The sequence below is a fragment of the Gorilla gorilla genome, chromosome 21 (assembly GCF_029281585.2).
Source record: "Gorilla gorilla gorilla isolate KB3781 chromosome 21, NHGRI_mGorGor1-v2.1_pri, whole genome shotgun sequence".
Lineage (NCBI taxonomy): Eukaryota > Metazoa > Chordata > Mammalia > Primates > Hominidae > Gorilla > Gorilla gorilla.
In genome coordinates this window covers 13,898,157-13,921,246 of record NC_073245.2, presented here as the reverse complement: position 1 = coordinate 13,921,246, position 23,090 = coordinate 13,898,157, and the positions used below count along the sequence as shown (strand labels likewise).

At 39.8% G+C, this 23,090-nt stretch overlaps 1 protein-coding gene across 5 annotated transcripts in view; it reads left to right on the top strand.

The window, feature by feature from the left end:
* RNF24 (ring finger protein 24) overlaps positions 1–23,090 on the top strand; it is a 94,048-nt gene that overhangs the window by 4,194 nt on the left and 66,764 nt on the right. The window lies entirely within an intron of this gene.

Sequence of the window (23,090 nt, the reverse complement as noted above, 5' to 3'; positions counted from 1 at the left end):
TGGGAATTCCCTTTGCCTTCCTCCTGTGTTAGGTCTTCTATTTCCTGGACCCTGTGTCTTCCTTATTCTTGAGTAGCTTCCTGAGAAAGGGTACATACAAAATCTGAAATTCCTTCCTGAATTCAGAAGTTATGTGTCTGGAAATGCCTTCATTTTACCTTCACTCTTGAATGGTAGTTTAGCTTGGTGTTAAAATCTGGATTGAAAATTAATGTCACTGTTTTGAAGACATTGTTCCATTAGCTTCCAGTGTCACTGTTGAGAAGTCCAATGTCGTTTTAATCCTCATTCCCTTTTTCTTCCCACTCTGAAAGATTTTAGGATCTTCAGTTTATCCCTGGTGTTCCTGACATTTCATGATGTACCTTGGAATAGATATTTTTCTTTACTTTTGCTTGTGGGGTAGATTGTATTTTCCAAAAATGGCTGTATATGTATGTGTGTGCATACTCCCCCCATCTCACCCAATATGCTATTCTTCGTGCCTCCATCAAGCAGTGGGGTCTTTGTTTCCTCCTCTTGAACCTGTGCAGACAGGAATTCTCCCCCGAACGTTTTGGATCTTGAGCATTGTGTTTTAAGAGCACAGCTGCAAGATCAAGAGCATGCACCTGGCACTGCTAGGTGCCCAGCGCCATCAGGCCAGCATCTCCCTTCCCATTTTCCTTGTGACCACTGTTCAGGCATTGAGATTAAGCACTGTAGATGTGTATGTGTTCATTGAGAGAGGGGATTAAGTTTTTTTACTTTTAAATGAAATCAACAACGAAAATATCAATTGACATCAGAGAGAGTTTCTTTTAAGCAGTGAAATGAACCAACATGACGGCTGTCAGGTGCATTTTTTAAAAATCCACCTTAGGAAATGACAAAAAAAGAAATGACCAGAAAGAAACTATCTTGAGCTTCATGATTAAATATGTCATTATTAAATGTGACAAATATATTGTTTGCAAGAATTTCTGTGATGAGAAGATGGAAGCAAAAGGAGCTGCATAAATCACAGCTTCACAGAACATGGTCAGTATTTTTGTGTTTATCTCATAGATACATATTATTATTATTATTTTGAAATGGAGTCTCACTCTGTCACCTAGGCTGGAGTACAGTGGTGCAATCTCGGCTCACCACAACCTCTGCCTCCCGGGTTCAAGCAGTTCTCCTGCCTCAGCCTCCCGAGTAGCTGGGACTACAGGCGTGCGCCACCATGCCCAGCTAATTTTTGTATTTCTGGTGGAGACGGGGTTTCACTATGTTGGTCAGGCTGGTCTCGAAATCCTGACCTCGTGATCTGCCTACCTCAGCCTCCCAAAGTGCTGGGATTGCAGGCATGAGCCACCGCATCTGGCCTTTTTTGTTTGTTTGTTTGTTTGTTTGAGACAGGGTCTCACTCTTTCACCCAGGCTGGAGTGCAGTGGCGTGATCTCGGCTCACTTTGACCTCTGCCTCCCAGGTTCAGGCGATTCTCCTGCCTCAGCCTCCCCAGTTGCTGGGATTACAGGTGCCCGCCACCGTGCCTGGCTAATTTGGATACATATTTTTAAAACATCCTTTGTTTACTCTTTAAAAATTTTAAAATTAAAAATCCTTTTTTTTCTATTTATAGCTGCTTTATCATTCATTTGGCTTTTCCATGACACCACCCAAGTGGCTGGATATTACAAGAGAACTTCAGATTCATGACCAAAAATCTGAAGTAGACACTCAGCACTGCCCGGCAAAGCTACCATTGATTCTTAATAAGATCTTTTTGCCTATCACTATTTCATAACTTCTCTCCACTCCTTAAACTCATCAGCAACCCACCCCTCCTACTCAGATAAGCTGACCTCATAGTTCATTGAGGGTTTAGGAGATATCAGACAGAAACCACTCATCTTCCCCCCAACCAAATGTAGAAATCTGCCTTCCTTAGACCCATGTTTTCTGTCTCCTATCGGAGGCAAGCTCCCCTCTCTACTGTGTTCCTCCTCACATCTTCTATACCTCATGCCCACTCATATCTCACAGCTTTAGCATTTTTGCCCTCTCTCTTGCATCATCAGCAACTCTCCAGGGGGCTATCCATGTCAGCATACACATATGCCGTGATGTTGCCCATCTTTAAAATCAGAATAAGCCAGCAAACAACTTTTCCCTGACCCTCCTCTATCCCTTTCTATTTACCTACATGGTTAAGTCTCTCAAAAGAGAAGTTTACGTGCCTTCCCTACCTCCTCTATAGTATGTACCACCCTCTGAAATTCTGTTGTTTAATAATTTTTGTGTGACTTACCTCTAATAGAAGGTCAGCTCCAGGAAGGCAAGGACCTCATCTGTCCTGTTTACCACTCTGTCCCCCTAGGACAGCAGGTGGCACAAGTATCTACTCAGTACATGGGCAAAAGAGGCACAACTGACCTGGTAAAATAGCTTTTGATTTTTAAAAATTTCTAACAAGAGAATTACTCACCATTTTTTGCTACACTTAAGAATTGAAACAATTATGAAGAATATATTAATGATCAAATTTTGCCCTATGTTACATTTCATTCTTTCATAAGTATGACTTAATATTGGCAGTCTTGGGCCGGGCATGGTGGCTTATGCCTGTAATCCCAGCACTTTGGGAGGCCAAGGCGGGTGGATCATGAGGTCAGGAGTTCAAGACCAGCCTGGCCAAGATGGTGAAACCCCATCTTACTAAAAATACAACAAATTAGCCAGGTGTGGTGGTGGGTGTCTGTAATCCCAGTTACTCGGGAGGCTGAGACAGAGAATTGCTTGAACCTGGAAGGTGGAGGTTGCAGTGAGCCAAGATCGTGCCATTGCACTCCAGCCTGGGTGACAGAGCGAGACTCTGTCTCAAAAAATATATATATATATAATATATTATATATAATAACATATATATGTACATATATATATTATATAATATATATAAAATACATATATATGTGCCTATAATATATATATTTTTATATATATAATATATATATTATATTATATATTTATATATATTATATATATAAATATATTATATATATATTATATATAATATATATATATTATATATATAATATATATAAATATATTATATATATATTATATATATATTATATATATAAATATATTAATATATATTATATATAAATATATTATATATATATTATATATAAATATATTATATATATTATATATATAAATATATTATATATATTATATATATAAATATATTATATATATATTATATATATAAATATATTATATATATATTATATATATAAATATATTATATATATATATATGCAGTCTTGCACCTGGACTCTGGCATCAGACTGCTTGGAGTTGAATTCCAGCTCTTTCACTTTTTGCTATGTGATCTCCAGCAGGTTTCCTAACCTCTCTCTTTCTTCATTTGTAATGTGGTTAATAATAGTTCCTACCTCATGTGTTTGTTTTGTGTTCCAAATGAGATAATATGTAAAACATGAAACTCAGTACTCGTCTTGGGAGTAAACTCAATGAAAAATAATAGTAATTATTATAGCCTTCTCCAGTTTATAATATTTGACTCTGACTTGGTCTCTATAATATTTTTGTTCAAAATACTATATCTCCTAGGGTATATGGGCTATCAATATGATGATTCAGCTGTTCTTGGTTTTGTGGGGGGCGGGGGTGTGTTTGTTTTTAAGAGAGAGAGTCTCGTTCTGTCGCCCAGGCTGCAGTGCAGTGGTGTGATCTCCAACTCACTGCAGCCTTAACCTCCAGGGCTCAAACAATCCTCCCACCTCAACCTCCCAAGTAGCTGCGACCACAGGCACACACCAGCATGCCAGACTAATTTTTTTTTTCTTTTTTTTTTTTTGTAGAGACAGGGTCTCACTATGTTGCCCAGGCTGGTCTCAAACTCCTGGGCTCAAGTGACCCTACCAGCACCTCCCAAAGTGCTAGGATTACAGGCAGGAGCTACCATGCCCAGCCAATAAATCATTTTGATCACTTGATAAAATATTTTTATTTCAAGCCAAGTCCTGTTCTTTGTTTATTTGGTTTTCTCAGAGGTGAGGTTCTTTCTTCATGTTATTCCACATTAAGTTTTCTTATTTCTGGAAATGGAGCTTTAAAAACACCCGATATATCATCAACAGATTTTTTTTTTCTTTTGAAACAGCTATAAGACAATGTTCTTTTCATCTACTAGCTAGCTGGGAGGGTAAATATATGTAGCAGTACAAAGTATATTCTGAGGACCACATAAAAAATACAGACAGGCTCTGTAGAAGTTCAGGCTAGGGAGAGTCAGGTACTTCTAACCCTAAGGGATTCCTACAGCTTTTCTGCATGTTAAATAGTCTGTTTTAGCTTATTCTCTTATTACTTGTCTTGGTTTTTACTTTGAAAGTTTGCTTAATAATCATGGGAATATTTTAGATTTTAAAATACAAAATATACAAGCTAAACTTGAGAGCAGTTTTTAGTTGTAGAAACTGTTTCTTGAAGTAATTGACTTAGCGTTTGCTCTGCCTCTTTTTCTTACCTAGGTAGGTAGTGGGGACTCCTTCAATTATCTGAGCAATTCAAATCTCAGAATGTAGTGTTGGGTAAATTGAGGGTTCTAAAAGAATGCCAGATGGTTTGAAAGGAACTGTGAGCATTCCAACTAGTGCAGTCCTTTGAAAGCCAGCTGGCAGAGCCTCCTGTGCTTTGGAGGTAGGAACCAGACACTTTGTTCCATGCCAGCTGGCCCAAGAGTAGCTGGCCAGTGGCCTTGCTTTTGGCTGGCCACTCTTGGGAAAGCTGGCCTGGGCCCTCCATGTGCCCTAAGGATAGTCTGATACCAGAGAGTTGCACTGGCCCTCCATAGTACCCCAGGGAGTTGGAGAAAGCCTGCAGTGGCAAGGGAAAGGAAACTGCTTTTTAGATAATGTTACAAGTGAACCTCATGTTACAAATTTGCTCTGGAAATTTAATGTAATTTGAATTTTTATGGATTCACTACTGTTAGGTGTATTAAAGTTGCAATGAACTATAGTGAATGTTTTTATATTGTAAGTAACTTCCAGGTTACCTGCTTTCAAAGTTCCTGTTTTTATTTGTCAACTTTTCTTAAAGTGAGGTTTGCCCGTTCCTTTTGTTGTCATCTTCTAAAGTTTTGATCATTTGAATTAGGAAAATTTTTCCATCTTGTTGTAAAGCTTGCTCCTGTGTAAACCATAGACTTTTTTTTTTTTTTTTGAGACAGAGACTTGCTCTGTCACCCAGGCTGGAGTGCAGTGGTGCTCTTTCTGCTCACCACAACCTCTGCCTCCTGGGTTCAAGCAATTCTTCTGCCTCAGCCTCCCAAGTAGCTAGGATTACAGGCATGCGCCACCACACTCAGCTAATTTTTGTATTTTTAGTAGAGACAGGGTTTCACCATGTTGGCCAGGCTGGTCTTGACCTCTGGTGATCTACCCGCCTCAGCCTCCTAGAGTGCGGGGATTACAAATGTGAGCCACCACACCTAGCCATAAACCATAGATTCTATAGAAGGTTAATTATGTATGTAGTCTTAGCTTGTCTCTCATTTTGATGGTACTTATGTTTTCCCGATTAGACAGGTGCTTGTATCAGATACAGTTCTTCACTTCCTTTAGCAAATTTAATATCATAATTGTTTAATTGACAGCAAAACAAGTGCAAATATCATACTGTAAGAATAATGAGCATTCAGTTCATTTGATGACAGTGTTTATTGAATTCTCAAAATTAATAGCTTCACTGCTGTCTATCAGTATGCTTTATGTTGCCTTAATTTTTTTTTCAGATGTGCAGATTGAATGGTGCTGCAGTATCTGTTAAGTTTATTAAGTTCATCTCGGCAAGCCAAAAAAAAATTATAGCTACCTGTATCTCTTTATTGTTCCTTCCCAAATCTGAGCATGTGAAATTATGCTCAGTGATATAAATTTGAAATAGAACCTAAATATTATATCTAAATAGTCTCTTTATCTTGGACTGAATGAAAAAAGTTGACAGATAATGAAACGTCAAATTATGAGTTAATGTAGTTTGTGGGAAATGGGTGGGAAGGGAAATCAAAGGTGTAGGCTTTCATTCATTTTCTTCAGCATGAAACAAGTTGCAAAACTTCTTCAGAAATGTGTTGGAAATCTCATGCATGGCTATAATTAAATAAAGGCTTTTACTCAAACTTGTCGATTATCTCTGTAAACAGGGCAGATGGAATTTTCGGGGTAGTAAGATTTTTTTTTTCTTAAATCACAGAACAGTATATCAATAGCCAGGGGCAATATTATACTCAGAAAATCATCTTTCATATTGATTAACCTATACTAAAAAGCTTTTATGCCAGTAGCTTTAAATATATTGCCTATTTACTGCTTACAGCAATCCTCAAAGAGTTGTTTATGGATGACAAACTAAATGTCAAAGAAGTAACCTGTTCAGGTTTACAAGTTCAGGGTCCAGTTTTGAACCTAGGCCTTCATCCTCTAGAGCCCACCACCTGTCACAGTGGATGTTATCAACTTTTCACAAGAATACAGTCTCTTTACTATTCAGATGTTATCCTGTACTGGCACCTCTGGAGGGCTATTGATAATGGAAGTGCAGAGATCTTTGCAGATAATAGCAGGAGAATAAGAAGAGATTTGGGGTAGGGGGCGGAATCTATATTTTTTAAAATCTCTTCTGATGCTCCTGCAGAACTACTGCAGTAAATAAAAATGACTTGTCAGAATCAGATGGAGCAAAGGGGGTTTATTAGTTTCTTAACATTGCTGTAACACAATTACTATAAACTTAGTGGCTTGAAACAACAGAAAGTTGTTCTTTCACAGTTCTGGAGGTAGAAGTCCAAAATCAAGGTGTCAGCAGGGTTGCTGTGCTCCCTCCAAAGACTCTAGAGGGGAATCCTTCCTTGCCTCCTCCAGGTTTTGGTGATTCCACACATTCTAGTCTCTGCTTCTGTCTTCATATGGTCTTCTCTTTCTCTCTTATAAAGACACTTACCATTGGATCTAGAATCCATTCAAATAATCCAAAATGCTCTCATCTCCAGATCCTTAAATTATATCTGCAAAGACCCTTTTTTTTTTTCTTAAATGAAGTCGGTTCAAATAAAGTCACATTCACCGATTCCTTGTGTTAAGAAATGGACATATCTTTTTGAGGGCCACCATTCAATCCACTCAAGAGAGTACGATTTTTCCTTGGTAATAATTTTTACTTTGACTACTGTCTCACACAGAATCCAAGATTAGACAAGTATTCAGCAGACCATGATACAAAGTGTGGAAAAATATTGGAAGTATAGAAAGACAGAAGATTGAAGTTCAGGAGAAGGTTTATGGGGTCAAGGCAGGTTTCATGGAGGTTGTATTGCTTGAGGTACATTATGAAGGATGGACAGAATTTTATGAGATAGTTGGGGATAGCCTGGGATGTGCAGATAGTGGAAGTATCAAGAAAAAAGATAGGGAGTCATCTTCAGGAACCATAACTAATGCATTTGACTAAAGTCTGGTATTTAGAGAAATAGTGGAGAATGAGGATGAAAAGTCCGGGCCAATTCATGGGAGGCCTTTAGTGTTGAGCTGATGAATTTGTACTTGGTTTAGAGTTGCTTATCCATAAGAATGCTATATTATAAGAGTTTCTGGCCAGGCATGGTGGCTCACGCCTGTAATCCCAACACTTTGGAAGGCTGAGGTGGGGTAGATCACTTGAGGTCAGGAGTTCGTGACCAGCCTGTCCAACATGGCGAAACCCTGACTCTACTAAAAATTACAAAAATTAGCCAGGTGTGGTGGTACATGCCTGTAATCCCAGCTACTTGGGAGGCTGAGTCAGGAGAATCTCTTGAACTCAGGAGGCAGAGGTTGCAGTGAGCCGAGATCACGCCATTGCACTCCATCCTGGGCAATAGAGTGAGACTCTGTCTCAAAAAAAAAAGGAGTTTCTAACATGGGCCTTCAAAACAATGATAAAACCCTTTGAAAGAAATATGTAGATTTTCTTTCAAAATAGATTTTCAGAGGGTTCCATAACCCTAAGAAAAGGTTAAGAACTACTGCTCTATTACAAATGAAATGTTTTATGCTTTGAAGATGTTTCTGGAAAACTATTGATTTTCTGTTCTGTTTACTTTGAATTGCTTGGAAGATAATTTGAAAATTGACCTCCAAAGAAACTTAGTCAGCGCTGTGTGTGGAATATATTGTAAATGTTGCATATTAAAAGTTAAAATACTATTTCAGAAGGGATGTGAAGGAGGCCCTGGATTCTTAGAAAATGATTACACAAAAAGAAAAATTCTGGGCCGGGCGTGGTGGTTCACGCCTGTAATCCCAGCACTTTGGGAGGCCGGGGTGGGTAGATCACGAGATCAGGAGTTCAAGACCAGCCTGTCCCAGATGGTGAAACCCTGTCTCTACAAAAATACAAAAAAATTAGCCGGGCGCCATGGCAGGCGCCTGTAATCCCAGCTACTCAGAAGGCTGAGGCAGGAGAATCACTTGAACCCGGGCGGCAGAGGTTGCAGTGTTCTGAGATCGCGCCACTGCACCCCAGCTTGGGTGACAGAGTGAGACTGTCTCAAAAAATAAAAAAGAAAAGAAAAAGAAAAATTCAAAGCATTCAGTTCAGAATGCAGCTGTGACTTCTGTTTTCTGTGTCTTCATTTTCTCTATTTGAATTCACTACCACCATCCATTTAGAACTCCAGAATTATATAAAAGCGTGACACAGTTCTAAGGGGAGTAAATGGACAGCTGCATTCCTAAAGTTTTTTTAAAAAATGTATTATATAAAAACTGTATTTTATCTACTGTTGATTTCCAGTGAAATAACCTACTTCAGGAAACTATATTATATAGCTGTCTGGTCATATCTGAGGAAAAAATGATATTTTCCATATAATTTATTCTGTTTCTAAATAATCAACTGCCATGACTTTTTTTCATTGATCCTTTTGTTTTCTACCTGAGATTAATATTACTTAATAGACTTACCTATACTATTTTTTCAGACTTTTCTGCTAGTGAGGTTCTTCTTTTAAATTTTTTTATTATGGCCCTGTGCCTATCAGTGGGATTTAACAATTAACAAGGTTTTGCCACATTTGTTTCATTTATCCTTTATCTTTTACCTTTCTTTGCTGAGGTTTTGTTTTGTTTTGTTTTTTTGTTTTTTGTTTGTTTTTGAGACGGAGTCTCGCTCTGTTGCCCAGGCTAGAGTGCAGTGGCACCATCTTGGCTCACTGCAAGCTCCGCCTCCTGGGTTCACGCCATTCTCCTGCCTCAGCCTCCAGAGTAGCTGGGACTACAGGCGCCCACCACCACGCTGGGCTAATTTTTTTATATTTTTAGTAGAGATGGGGTTTCACTGTGTTAGCCAAGATGGTCTCGATCTCCTGACCTCGTGATCCACCCGCCTCGGCCTCCCAAAGTGCTGGGATTACAGGCATGAGCCACCACGCCCGGCTAATTTTTGTATTTTTGGTAGAGATGGGGTTTCATGATGTGGCCCAGGCTGGTCTCGAGCTCCTGACCTCAAGGAATCCTCCCACCTCGGCCTCCCAAAGTGCTGGGATTACAGGTGTGAGCCACTGTGCCCGGCCACCCTGGCTTACTTCTGTATGGACCTCTAAAAAATAAGGACATTGTCTTAGAGAACCAGAATGCCATTCTCACACCTAGTAAAATCAAGTTACTTCTTGGTTTCATCTAATAGCTAGACTTTGTTCAGCTTGCCAGATTGTCTCAGGAATATCTTTTGTAGAGACGGTTTGTTCACCCTGGGATTCAGAGTCCACAGATCACATTTGGTCATTTTGTCTCTTACATCTAGGGCAATTCCTCCTCCCCATTTTGTTTTGTTTTGTGTAATGGACTCATTGTAGGAACTGGGTCAGTTATTCTGTGGAATTTCTCACATTTGGGATTTGTCTGCTTGCTTCATCATGGTGTCAGTTTGTTGCTCTGTTCTGTGTGTTTCCTATAAATGGAAATTAGTTCTAGAGACTTGATTAAAATCAAATTTAAGTTTTTTTGGCAAGAATAGTTACTAGGTGTGTAATATTGCGTCACATTCAACGGCTCATAGTGTCTGGCTACTCCACTTCTATTGTTGCTAAAAGACTCCACTGATGGTCATGTCAATGTAAGTTATTTCTTCTGTGGTGGCAAAATGTTTATTTTCTTATTCTGTTATCTCTTCCATATTTACTCGCAGGAATTCCGTAAAGAAGACCTTTCCTTTATCAAGTAGGGCTGTTGAGGATTACTCTGAAATGCAGTTTGTATGAGAGACTGATGAGTAATTTTACACTATTGTATCCTTCATAAAAGATAATGTGTTTTAATCAGAGTAAAAAAAATTGAGTTAATTGAATTGAGGATTTATATTTTGTTTTAACAGTCGGGATATATGGAAGGCTTTTATAGACTAGAATCAAGCAGCGGAGAGGAAAGAGTACTGATTAACATAAAAAGTCAGGATTACCAGGGTTGCCTTGGCCTACCCCCATTCCATAAATGCAACCGAATGTTTAATCCATTAATTCTTCATAAACTAGTGTCTCTGGCAGGATAAATGCCACTGAATTCCTAGAGATAGGTCCTGCATCTGGAATCAAAGACAAATGATAAAGAAACACTGCAAACATACATTATTTTTAAGTTTATTTCCTTAATAAGATGCAAAGGAAAATAGTGATGATCTTTTCTAGACTTGTTTGCTTAAAATAATATTTTTAGAGAGCTAAACCTTTGATCTAGAGCTGGTTAGCTTACAAAGAATACTGTTCCCCTCCTTATCCTGTCTCTGCTAACCCCCCTCCACTTGACTGAAATAAGGAGAATTTGTTTTTTTATAATAGTCAAGAACCTTATTTGCCCATGTTTTATAATTTGTCAGAAATATCACTTAGTGATTCCGAGTTCTTAATTACCCTAGGACTTATACTGTTGAGGCCAGCTAGTTTGAATACAATCAGATCTTTTAGTTTCTCTTTAATTGTTTCTTTCACCCATTTTAATTTGGCTTTAAATCTTTTGAGCAGAAGGAGCTTGACCAGTCAGATCTGTGGGGCACATATCATCTGAACAGACAGAAATGAAAACCACAGGACATGCTTTGCATTGTTTATGTTTTCTAATATAATTATTTCTCTCCAGCAATTACTGGGTTTTTCACGTGTGTGTGTCCCTAAAATATTTTCAGTGTTACTGTGAAATTGCATGTAGACTAAAGAAATGAAAGTTGTATATTGTAGAATTAATGCCTAAATATTTTTAAAGGCAGAGAGAATTCTTCATTGAATATCAGTCTTTTTATTTCAGTTGTACTTTATGGGGGATTGTCCCTTGATCACCATTTCTGATAATACCTTTTGTTTAACTTCATGTCTTCACATTCTTATGCAGTTAAATTACTGAGTATGTAATACTCAATAAAGCCTTACTTATTTGTCATGCTGCATTTTACCTTAAGTCAGTTTGTTTTTATTCATCTCCTGAACTCATATATCCTGGGGAAGGTTATCTTAGTATCAGATGAAAAGTAAACAAGTTGGTGTTCTTGGCCTAGTAACCATCTCTAGACAACCTCTAATCATATTATTTGAGAAGGCCACTAAAAGTATGTGCTACCGGCCAGGCGTGGTGGCTCACGCCTGTAATCCCAGCACTTTGAGAGGCCGAGACTGGCAGATCACCTGAGGTCAGGAGTTCAAGACCAGCCTGACCAACATGGAGAAACCCCATCTCTACTAAAAATACAAAATTAGCCCGGCTTGGTGACACATGCCTGTAATCCCGGCTAGTCAGGAGGCTGAGACAGGAGAATAGCTTGAACCCGGGACATGGAGGTTGTAATGAGCCGAGATCGCGCCATTGCAGTCCAGCCTGGGCAACAAGAGCGAAACTCTGTCTCAAAAAAAAAAAAGGTATGTGCTACTGTGATTTCTCTATAAGGGAACCCTTGCTATGTTTACTGATTATGTTGTTTACTTAAAAATGATATCGCTTGGGTCTTCTCTGAAAGGTAAAGAATGCCGTTATAGGCCGGGCACAGTGGCTCACACCTGTAATCCCTGCACTTTGGGAGGCCGAGATGGGTAGATCACCTGAGGTGAATAGTTCAAGACCAGCCTGGCCAACACGATGAAACTCTGTCTGTACTAAAAATACAGAAAATTAGCTGGGCGTGTTGGTGGGTGCCTGTCATCCCAGCTACTTGGGAGGCTGAGGCAAGAGAATTGCTTGAACCCAGGAGGCAGAGGTTGCAGTGAGCCGAGATCACGCCATTGCACTCCAGCCTGGGCAACAAGAGCGAAACTCAAAAAAAAAAAAAAAAAAAAAAGAATGCCATTATAAAGGGATGCCTAAAAAGACCATAGACAACATCAGTATAATTTTTAATCAGTTGAGCTAAGCACGAATGTTGATTATTCTTCGAGGCTCTAAAATTGTTTTAGTGCTGAAAATTACATTTTCCTACCTGTTGAATTAAACAGATGCTTGTAGAACACCTACTATGTGCAGTCTTTGCACTAGGTGCTGAGCAGTAGGGTTGATTTCACCATTCTGATGAAAAAGACAAACTTCCTCTCTTCAAAGATCTCTTCTAGGAAATTTTGTTTCAACTCCGTTGCCTCCTGGTCCTCATTTAATACAACCAGAACCTCACTGCACTTGGGCCCCACGATCAGCCTTTGTCCTGTTTTCTTGTTTGTTAAGTATGTGGAGATATGGGGACTAGAAAGTGGTAGAGCACAGCCATTTGAAGCTCTGTTCTTTTTTTTTTTTTTTTTTTTTTTTTGAAACGGAGTCTTGCTCAGTCACCTAGGTTGAAGTGCAGTGGCACGATCTCGGCTCACTGCAAGCTCCGCCTCCCAGGTTCACACCATTCTCCTGCCTCAGCCTGCCGAGTAGCTGGGACTACAGGTGCCCACCACCATGCCTGGCTAATTTTTTGTATTTTTAGTAGAGACAGGGTTTCACCGTGTTAGCCAGGATGGTCTCGATCTCCTGACCTCCTGATCTGCCTGCCTCGGCCTCCCAAAGTGGTGGGATTATGGGTGTCAGCCACCGCGCCCAGCCCTGTTTTTTTTGTTTGTTTGTTTTTTTAAGAGGCAGGGTCTCACTGTCGCCCAGGCTAGAGTGCAGTGGTGCAATCTTAGCTTACCACAGCCTCAACTTCCAGGCTCAAGCAATCCCTCCACCTCAGCCTTCTGAGTAGCTGGGACTACAGGCACATGTCACCATGCCCAGCTGTTTATTTATTAATTTTTTTAAATTTTTATAGAGATGAGGTCTTACTCTCTTGCCTAGGCTGGTCTTGAACTCCTAGGTTCAAGCGATCCTTCCACCTTGGCCTGCCAAAGTGCTGGGCTACGGGCGTGATTCACCATGCTGGCCTGAAACTTTGTTCTTTGGTGACCACAAATCTTACACATTCTGCTTTCTTTCCTCTACCAGAAATAAGGGTGATTTTTGTCTTTTAAGTAATATTTCAATTATTTCATCCAATATGCGTTTTGGATTTACAATCTTACCTTTATTCATGTCAATAACCATTTTATGTGCCTCATATTCAGCCTGAATTTACAGAAAGCTACATTTGTGGTAAGAAGCACTTGATGAATAACCCCACTACATTTTATTGTTTTAGTTCACTTCTGAGTTTATTAGATCTGATATCATTTTAATATTTTTCAGGCATTTTACATATGATCTGACTTAAAAGTTCCTGTAATTTGAAAAAAACTGGCTCTTCATGAGGTTTTGTGTTTGTTTGTTTGTTTTTGAGATGGAGTCTCACTCTGTCACCTGGGCTGGAGTGCAGTGGCATGATCTCAGCTCGCTGCAACCTCTGCCTCCCGGGTTCAAGCAATTATCCTGCCTGACTCCCAGGTAGCTGGGACTACAGGCGCACGCCACCACGCCCGGCTAATTTTTTGTATTTTAGTAGAGACAGGGTTTCACTGTGTTGCCCAGGCTGGTCTCGAACTCCTGAGCTCAGGTAACCTGCCTGCCTCGGCCTCCCAAAGTGCTAGGATTACAGGCATGAGCCACTGCGCCTGGCCACATATATTTTTGCATAGTAAGTTCCAAGTAAATTTCCATAAAGGTAGAAAAGAAGCAGGGTGATATACAGAAAAGCAAGTGGGATTCAAGTAAGTTTTGACCCTATTATTTGTTACCTATTTGGCCTTGGTGAATCACTATTTAGCCTCAAAATGGGGATAATTATCATTGAATATTCCAGTTATTGTGAGTGTAGTTTATCTCCTTAGCTCTCCTAATGATTATTGTTATTAAGCAAGGAATAACAACAAACAATTTTTGCTGCATCTCAGTTCTCCTCTTTTTATAAATATGAGTTCAGTTATGCAGCCAGCTTAGCCTGGCTGCTGAACTGTGGCTGGTCAGAAGTTCCATTTCGGTGGATGTGAGATGATGTAAAAATTGTAACTGCCTAACTGTACTACATAGTTCTTAACTTTTAAGGAGATTGTATATGCATTAATATAATTTTTTTTTTTTTGAGACAGAGTTTCACTCTTGTTGCCCAGGCTGGAGTGCAGTGGCTTCATCTCAGCTCACTGCAGCCTCCACCTCCCAGGTTCAAGCAATTTTCCTGCCTCAGCCTCCCAAGTAGCTGGGATTACAGGCATGCGCTACCACACCTGGCTAATTTTTTGTATCTTTAGTAGAGACAGGGTTTCACCATGTTGGCCAGGCTGGTTTCAAACTCCTGACCTCAGGTGATCCACCCACCTCGGCCTCCCAAAGTGCTGGGATCACAGGCTTGAGCCACCACGTCTGGCCATTAAAATACCGTTTTTGATGATTGCTTTAGGCAATTCTCTTTTGCCTTTTCTTAACAGCTTTATTGAGACATAATTTATATCCCATATAGTTTGCTCAAAGTTTACAACTCAGTGGCTTTTAGAATGTTAGAGTTTTCTGTCTATCACCACAATCAATTTTAGAACATTTTAGTTATCATTATTCCAAGAAGAATGGCCTTCGCTCCTCAGTCCCCTCATTCTCCCCGCTCCTCCCCCTTCCCTTGCTCTAAGCAACTACCAGTCTACTTTCTATTTCTATAGATTTGCTTATTCTGGGCCTCTTATATAAATGGGATTTTAAAAATGTATCCTTTATGACTGGCTTTTTTCACTTAATATGATGTTTTCAAGGTTCATCCATGTTCTTTTTTATCTTAAGGCTCTTAGAGATATACTGACTTATCCTGAAGGAAGAAGAGATGAAGTGACTTTTTTTGTTTGTTTGTTTGTTTTGTTTTGTTTTTTTTTTGAGACAGAGTTTCGCCTCTCATTGCCCATGCAGGAGTACAATGGCATGATCTCGGCTCACTGCAACCTCCACCTCCTGGGTTCAAGTGATTCTCCTGCCTCAGCCTCCAGAGTAGCTGGGATTACAGGCATGCGCCACCACGCCCAGTTAATTTTGTATTTTTGGTAGAGATGGGGTTTCTCCATGTTGGCCATGCTGGTCTCAAACTCCTGACCTCAGCTGATCTGCCCGCCTCGGCCTCCCAATGTGCTGGAATTACAGGCGTGAGCCACTGCACCCGGCCACTGCACCCGGCCGTGACTTTTTTTAAACAAAGAAAATTGACTAGTGTTTCATGAGTCTTCAGTCACAAATGACGAGAAAAGCCCTATAAACGGTTACTGTAGCTATAGACCTAAGAATGGTGTTCTAGTGTAGAATGTGGAAAAGATTCATGTCCCATCATTCCTTTTAGCTGCATTTGTATACATGAATAATGTCGTGGTTGTTAGTGAATCTTTCAGTACAAAGGATAATAATGTGCAACTCTATAGGACTGTTGTAACTAAAACTGTTGCAACACTCTAACTTTTATTCGCTGTTCTCTTGTAACTAATTTTCCAGCTGACTATCCTGCATAATTCAGACATTCTTATATGATATCTATGGTTACATGCTACATTTTTGTTTTTTGTTTTGTTTTGTTTTTTGAGACAGAGTCTTGCTCTGTCACCCAGGCCTGAGTGCAGTGGCCTGATCTTGGCTCACTGCAACCCCCACCTTGCGGGTTCAAACGGTTCTTCTGCCTCAGCCTCCTGAGTAGCTGGGGTTACAGGTGCATACCACCACGCCCGGCTAATTTTTGTATTTTTAGTAGAGATGGGGTTTCGCCATGATGACCATGCTGGTCTTGACCTCCTGACCTCAGATGATCCACCCGCCTTGACCCCCAAAGTCCTGGGATTACAGGTGTGAGCCACCACACCCAGTAACATGTTACATTATTTTTTTTTAATTTAATTTTATTTTTTGAGATGGAATCTCACTCTGTCGCCCAGGCTAGAGTACAATGGCGTGATCTCGGCTCACTGCAACCATCGCCTCCTGGGTTCAAGCAATTCTCCTGCCTTAGCCTCCTGAGTAGCTGGGATTACAGGCACATGCCACCACGCCCGGCTAATTTTTTTTTTTTTTTTTTTTGAGATAGAGTCTCGCTCTGTTGCCCAGGCTGGCGTGCAGTGGTGCAATCTCGGCTCACTGCAACCTCCACCTCTCGGGTTCAAGTGATTCTCCAGCCTCAGCCTCCCGAGTAGCTGGGACTATGGGCATGTCCCACCATGCCTGGCTAATTTTTGTATTTTTAGTAGAGACGGGGTTTCACCATACTGGTCAGGCTGGTCTCGAACTCGTGACCTCAGGTGATCCACCCACCTTGGCCTCCCAAAGTGCTGGGATTACAGACGTGAGCCACAACGCCCAGCCTAATTTTTGTATTTTTAGTAGAGACGGGGTTTCACCTTGTTGGTCAGGTTGCTCTCGAACTCCTGACCTTGTGATCCGCCCGCCTTGGCCTCCCAAAGTGCTGGGATTACAAGCCTGAGCCACCACGCCTGGCCACATTTTTTATTCTTATGTGAGCTTGATGGGCTGAATGCTAAGTATTTTATTTCAGGATAACCAATTATTGCATATTAGTATAAATGAGCTGTTGGGGACAGGATACTTAGAAGTACAACCCTTAGAGCATATTCCCCCTCAAATTTTTGGATGTAGTTTGAAAAATAAAAGCCAGCCTTTTAGCTTTGAAAACCCAGCGTCTGTGTGCCTCAATCTCTTCCTCTGAAAAGTGGGGCATTTGGACTGCGATACTTAATTAGTGCTGAATATAGTTCTGTGAAAATAATTGGCAAATGTATTGCCGATGGTCCCCATTATTTCTAACATCATATCAAAAAGATTACATTGTAATGTTAGATTTCCTATATTCTAATTAGTTGCCTAATGTAGTGTCATAAGTATCTATAGTCTTAGCAAAAGCCATATTTTTCTGTCCAGGTGCAGTGGCTTACATCCGTAGCCCCAGCACTTTGGGATGCCAAAGCAGGAAGATCACTTGAGCCCAGGGGTTTGAGAGCAGCCTGGGAAACATAGGGAAACCCCATCTGTGGAAAAAAAAAAATAATTAGCTGGGCGTGGTAGCACATGTCTGTGGTTCGAGCTACTCTGGAGGCTGAAGAGGGAGGATTGTCTGGGCATGGGAGTTTGAGGCTACAGTGAGCCATGATCACACCATTGCACTCCAACCTGGGCAACAGAACAAGACCCTGCCTCAAAAAAAAAAAAAAAAATCCTGTATTTTTCTGAACTAGAATTAGAATCCATGATCTGTTATTCTAAATGGTCTGTGAATACAAAATAATTTAAAATAGTACTGACCTACCTAGAACATCAGTATATTGGAAGGTTTCAGCTGTGAGTGACAGAAAACCTGGAACAAGTGGCTTAAAATAAGATTAAAATGTATTTCTTTTTTTTTTTTTTTTTTTTTTTGAGACGGAGTCTTGCTCTGTCGGTTGCCCAGGCTGGAGTGCAGTGGCGTGATCTCGGCTCACTGCAACCTCTGCCACCTGGGTTCAAGCGACTTTCCTGCCTCAGCCTCCCGAGTAGCTGGGACTACAGGCACCCGCCACCACGCCTGGCTAATTTTTGTTTTTTTTTTTTTTTTTAGTAGAGAACGGGGTTTCACCGTGTTAGCCAGGATGGTCTCGATCCCCTGACCTCGTGATCCGCCTGCCTCGGCCTCTCAAAGTGCTGGGATTACAGGCGTGAGCCACCACGCCCAGCCTAAAATGTATTTCTTATTCATGTAAAAGTTGGTACAGATCTGGAATGGAGCTTCATGGCATCAGGGACATTTTACTACTTACTCCTAGTTCTCTCTTACCACTCTGCCCTCCTCTTGGGTGTAAACCTCATTTTTATTGAGGAAAATGGTAGCACCCATTGCAGGTACAGGATGGAGAAAGGGATGAAGCAGAAGATAGAAGGCACCTGTCAGTATTCTGTTAAGCATGATTCCCAGACAACTTCATGTGCATCAGTTACATTGGCCAGAACTGAGACATATGGCCGTGCACAGCTGCAAGGAAGGCTAGGAAGTGTAGTCACATGCCCAACCAAAAATTCTAATTAAGTGGAAGAAAGGGAGAACAGATATTGAGGGTGGGGTAGGACAGAAAACCATCAGTCTCTGATACAGACTCATTAATGATAAACAAAAGGAAAACCAAAGAGCAGCTACCATTCTCTAGCTTCCTCTAGAGAAGGAGGCTTCTGTTTCTCGTAGCCGATACTGATTCTCTAAATGGAAATGTCCATTCAGAGAATATACTAATATACAAGATCCGATCTCTACAAAATATATATATTTTAAAAAGAATATGTCATTCTCTTTTCTGTAATTGTGTTAGTGCAGAGAATCTTCCAAAAGAAACCTGCTAAATATATTTTCTGGTTTGAATTTTGGAGTTGATATTACGGTTTATGAGCCAATCTCTTGTGAGTTTGGTTAAGTGTAAATTTTTCCAGTGAGTCTGTGAGCCCCTGGGGAAAATGATGAAGTAGAGAATAGACCCAACTCTTGACGTACTGTGACCTTACTGGGAGCGTATATCTTGTACAGCTTCATATGACCTGAGGCACTCATCATTCATTCCTGATCTTGAAGGAAGAGAAAAATTACAAACTTGTGTAGTCTTTAATATATCCATCTATAAAACCAGAATAATAGCGCTTTGTGTGATGAAGATTAGTAGTAGTCTTGTAAAACATTTTTATAAAGGAAAGAGAGCTTTCAGGGCTAATGAAATTGCAAGTCTTGATTCTTTAAGACTCATTTAGAGGATTATTCACTGTTCTGAAATGATTGTGATTTTCAGCATTTTTGAAAAAAAAAAAGCAGAACCAAATTCACCCCCCAAATATTGAAATAACATTTGATCTGCCCCATTGTCTCAGTTGTTCCATTGGCTGCCTAAAATCATTTTAAAGATGAAGTCTTCACATATCTTTCTTAAAAGAACGAGGTGATCCTAGTAAACAAAGGGGAGACTTTCAGGCAGTGCTTAGGACTGTAATATCTAGAAATGCAAGGTAATTATCACCAGTGTCAAACTACCAGGCAGCCTGCACACTTTGCTGATTCATAACCATTTGAAGAATGCTGAATTAGTCATGAACATCTTAGATGCTGTTTTGTGGCTGTAGAATTTTCCTTCTACAAAATTTAGATCTAAAAACAGATAGGGTTTTAATTTATACAGGTTGGCTATCTGGAAATTGTTGTTGAAGAAATGTAGCTAAACTAATGTCTGTTTCTCAGTGTTCTGTACCCTGCCCCTGTCACTTCAGAAAGGAGTCCACTTGTGGTTCAGGCTCAAAGATGTAGATCTAACCCAGAGTGGCCCAGGGAGATGTGGCTCAGGCCCAAGTGATTCCTAACCCCAATGCCAGCCTCACACCAGAGAACAAAAAGAGACCTGATGGGAATGATGAGCACTCACTATATGCCAGGCACACCCCAGAGGTGGATGTGGGTAACTCTCCCTATATTATAGATGGGACATTGAGACTTGCCTACAAGTCCCAGTGGTGGGGCATGGCTAAACTCAACTCTGTAAGGTTACTGCCTCTGCTATGCCATCTTTCATGGAACCCACTTAGTGCCATGCAGCCTTCTCTAATTTGCTCTCAGTTCCTGGCTATGAATTGCTAAACTATCAGTGACATTGTTTTCTCTCACTTTTAAGGCTGTACAATGAAAGAATCTTCCATTTTTCATTTGTTAGCTTGTTGCTGTTTTACCACTCTAGAAGTGCTTGTGGTTTACTAAACTTCTTTATTTCACTTTTAGTACGTGCAGTTTATGCATTGTAGTCTTTTGTCTTCAGGGATTCTAAACTCCTGTAGGAATTCTAATACCTTTTTGGGTAACTAAGAATTCACCATTAAAGTCCTGGAATTAATGTGCTCAATCTAGAATCCTCAAGAATAAGAAGTGAGCTGTCGAGGTTTATAGAGAACCCTGTTGACACTTCTCCCAGAGTAGCTTCAACAGGGTCCAAAGACTTTTCACCTTTCCCAGGGGTTTGGTTTTGAATTAGGATCACTGACAGTTCAGCAACTTTATGCTACCAATTAGAAAAGGAGATCACTATGTAGAGAAAATTTAGTGCCTTCTAATCACCTTTGTATACTTGAATTTAGTTATTAATTTACCCTGTCTGTAGAATGAACAAACTCAACTCCTTTAATTTAAAACAAATTAAATAACTCTTTAATGACTGCTTCATTAAACAGAGTTGTATTGATTTCTATCTGTTATACTCCAGAGGTAGGTGTTTTAACCCTGTGCTTTTCCAGGGAGTTATAACTGACTGTTGATGGACAGGTGTCACAAATACAACTGATACATTCAGATTGTCACAGCCAATTCCTACCTTTATTTAAAGAGTGATTTTTTTTCTATCTTTAGGGCCACTCTGGCTCTTTATTTCAGGATGTTTTCTTGATTATCTCATAGACCTAGCAATTCCCAAAGCAGGTTTTTAATATTCAATGCTGTTTCGAGAAGTGCCATGACATTTTCAGAATAAAATGAACATTGATTAATTTTAATTTAAAAGACACAGTTCTTTGTCACAGATTGGAGGAGACTAAAGAGATACAATTAATGCAATGTGGGATCCTAGAACAGGAAAAGAATATTAGTGGGAAAGCTGGCAAAAATTGCATAAAGTCTGTATTTTAGTTAATAGGATTATATCTGTTGATTTCCTGTCTTTCTGCTATCCTTAGGTAAGATTTTAACATTTGGGGAAGTTAGGCGAAGGGTATTTGGGAACTCTTGCAACTTTTCTATAAATCGAAAATTATTTCAAAATAAAAAGTTTAAAAATATATACCTTGTTGCCAGTTATTTAGGAATTATGGTGTGGGCCTTTCTGGAGGCTCTCTAAGGCAGTGAAGATGATCCAAGATGCATCAGCATACTAACTGCCCACAGGAACCAACCATGGAAATTGTTTTTACTTGTGTATCCATTCTAACCCTACCAGTGCAGTGCAGGCTTATCAAGGTCCATGGAAGGCAGCAGGTTCTCATGGGAAGAGTAAGAGGTTTGATTTCAGATATGTGGCCAGGAGTGGTGGCTCACGCCTGTAATCCCAGCACTTTGGGAGGCTGAAGTGGGCGGATCACTTGAGGTCAGGAGTTTGAGACCAGCCTGGCCAACATGGTGAAACCCCATCTCTACTAAAAATACAAAACTTAGCTGGGTGTGGTGACGGGCTCCTGTAATCCAGCTACTCGGGAGGCTGAGGCAGGAAAATCACTTGAATGTGGGAGGTGGAGGTTGCAGTGAGCTGAGATCGGGCCACTGTACTCCAGCCTGGGTAGTAGAGTGAGACTCTGCCTCAAAAAAAAAAAAAAGATGTGAGTTTCAGTTTCTTCTACCACTCACTCGTGGTTTCAGTTTGGGCAGCTAGCCTGACTTTTCTGAGTCTCAATTTTTCATCTGAATACTGGGGAGCATGATATCTATCCCATAGTGATTATAAGGATTAAATAATATGTATACATCCTAGTCACAAACTCTAAAGCACAATGTAAAATGTTCATTTTGATTAATATCCAAATTAATCACTTGGAAAAAAAAGGTTCTCCAGTTTCAGGGATTATACATCAGGCTAACTCTTTTTAGGTAATTTTTCCTAGATTAATTGTATTGCTACATTGGATGTAATCAAAATCCATCGATGATATGTTTAAAATTGTGCTTATAACATTTTTATTATTAACAATCCATTTGAACCTAAACCAATATGACAAAGAAACAAAGTAGTAAGCTGAACACTGTAGTCTATTTAATACAAAGATTTACTTGCATATTATTTTGACTTATTTAAGCCAATGTCTAGCCTTTTTGCTTTGGAAATTATGACACTAGGAAGAGAATTTCAAATATGAAAATCCCAAATCTGTCAGTTTCCATGAAATTTAAAGCCAAAGTCATTAATGGAATCCATGGAGCTATTTTCAAGGGAGACCCTAGAGAGATACAATGTCCAGTCTACCAATTGTACGAGACTTACAACCTTGTAGTTTGTTTGCAGAAGTAAATTATTCTATAACTAATTGAAAACAAGGAACTTATTCAAAATACTGAAGTGTACAAATGAACAACAGCAAAAAAAAAAAAAGACAAAATACTGAAGTGCTACCAGGTACCTGTGATGAAATTTTATATTTCTTGTTTTACATCCGAGTTTGTAATCTGTGTTACAAACTTACATCTAAAGTTTATTCTAAGTCCGTATTTCATGTGGCTTCATGCTCTGATTCTGCCTGGTAAAGTGCTGCAGTGTGGTTTCAACCAGATTGTAATTATTCTTCTTCCTGTATGTTGATATAACTGCTTTACTAAAGTAGCCTCACATAGCTCAATCAGAGTTTTGTCCAAAAATGTCAGTCTAATGCTAAAACCAAAAGAGATCAAAGACATGGAAGATTTCCTAGTGAAGTCAGAGCTGCTCATCAGTAGTGCTTACCTTTGAATAAAGAGAAATACTTTAAAAAGCTAACTGTTATTGAGTGGGTAAAGTAATGAGTAAGATCTCTGTTATCCTCAAGGAGTATTGTATTGCTACACTGGATGTAATCAATGTAGTATTAGAGGATTACAATCAATGTAATTCTGCGCTCAAGGAGTACATTTTCCAACTCAGTAAAAAGTAGTGT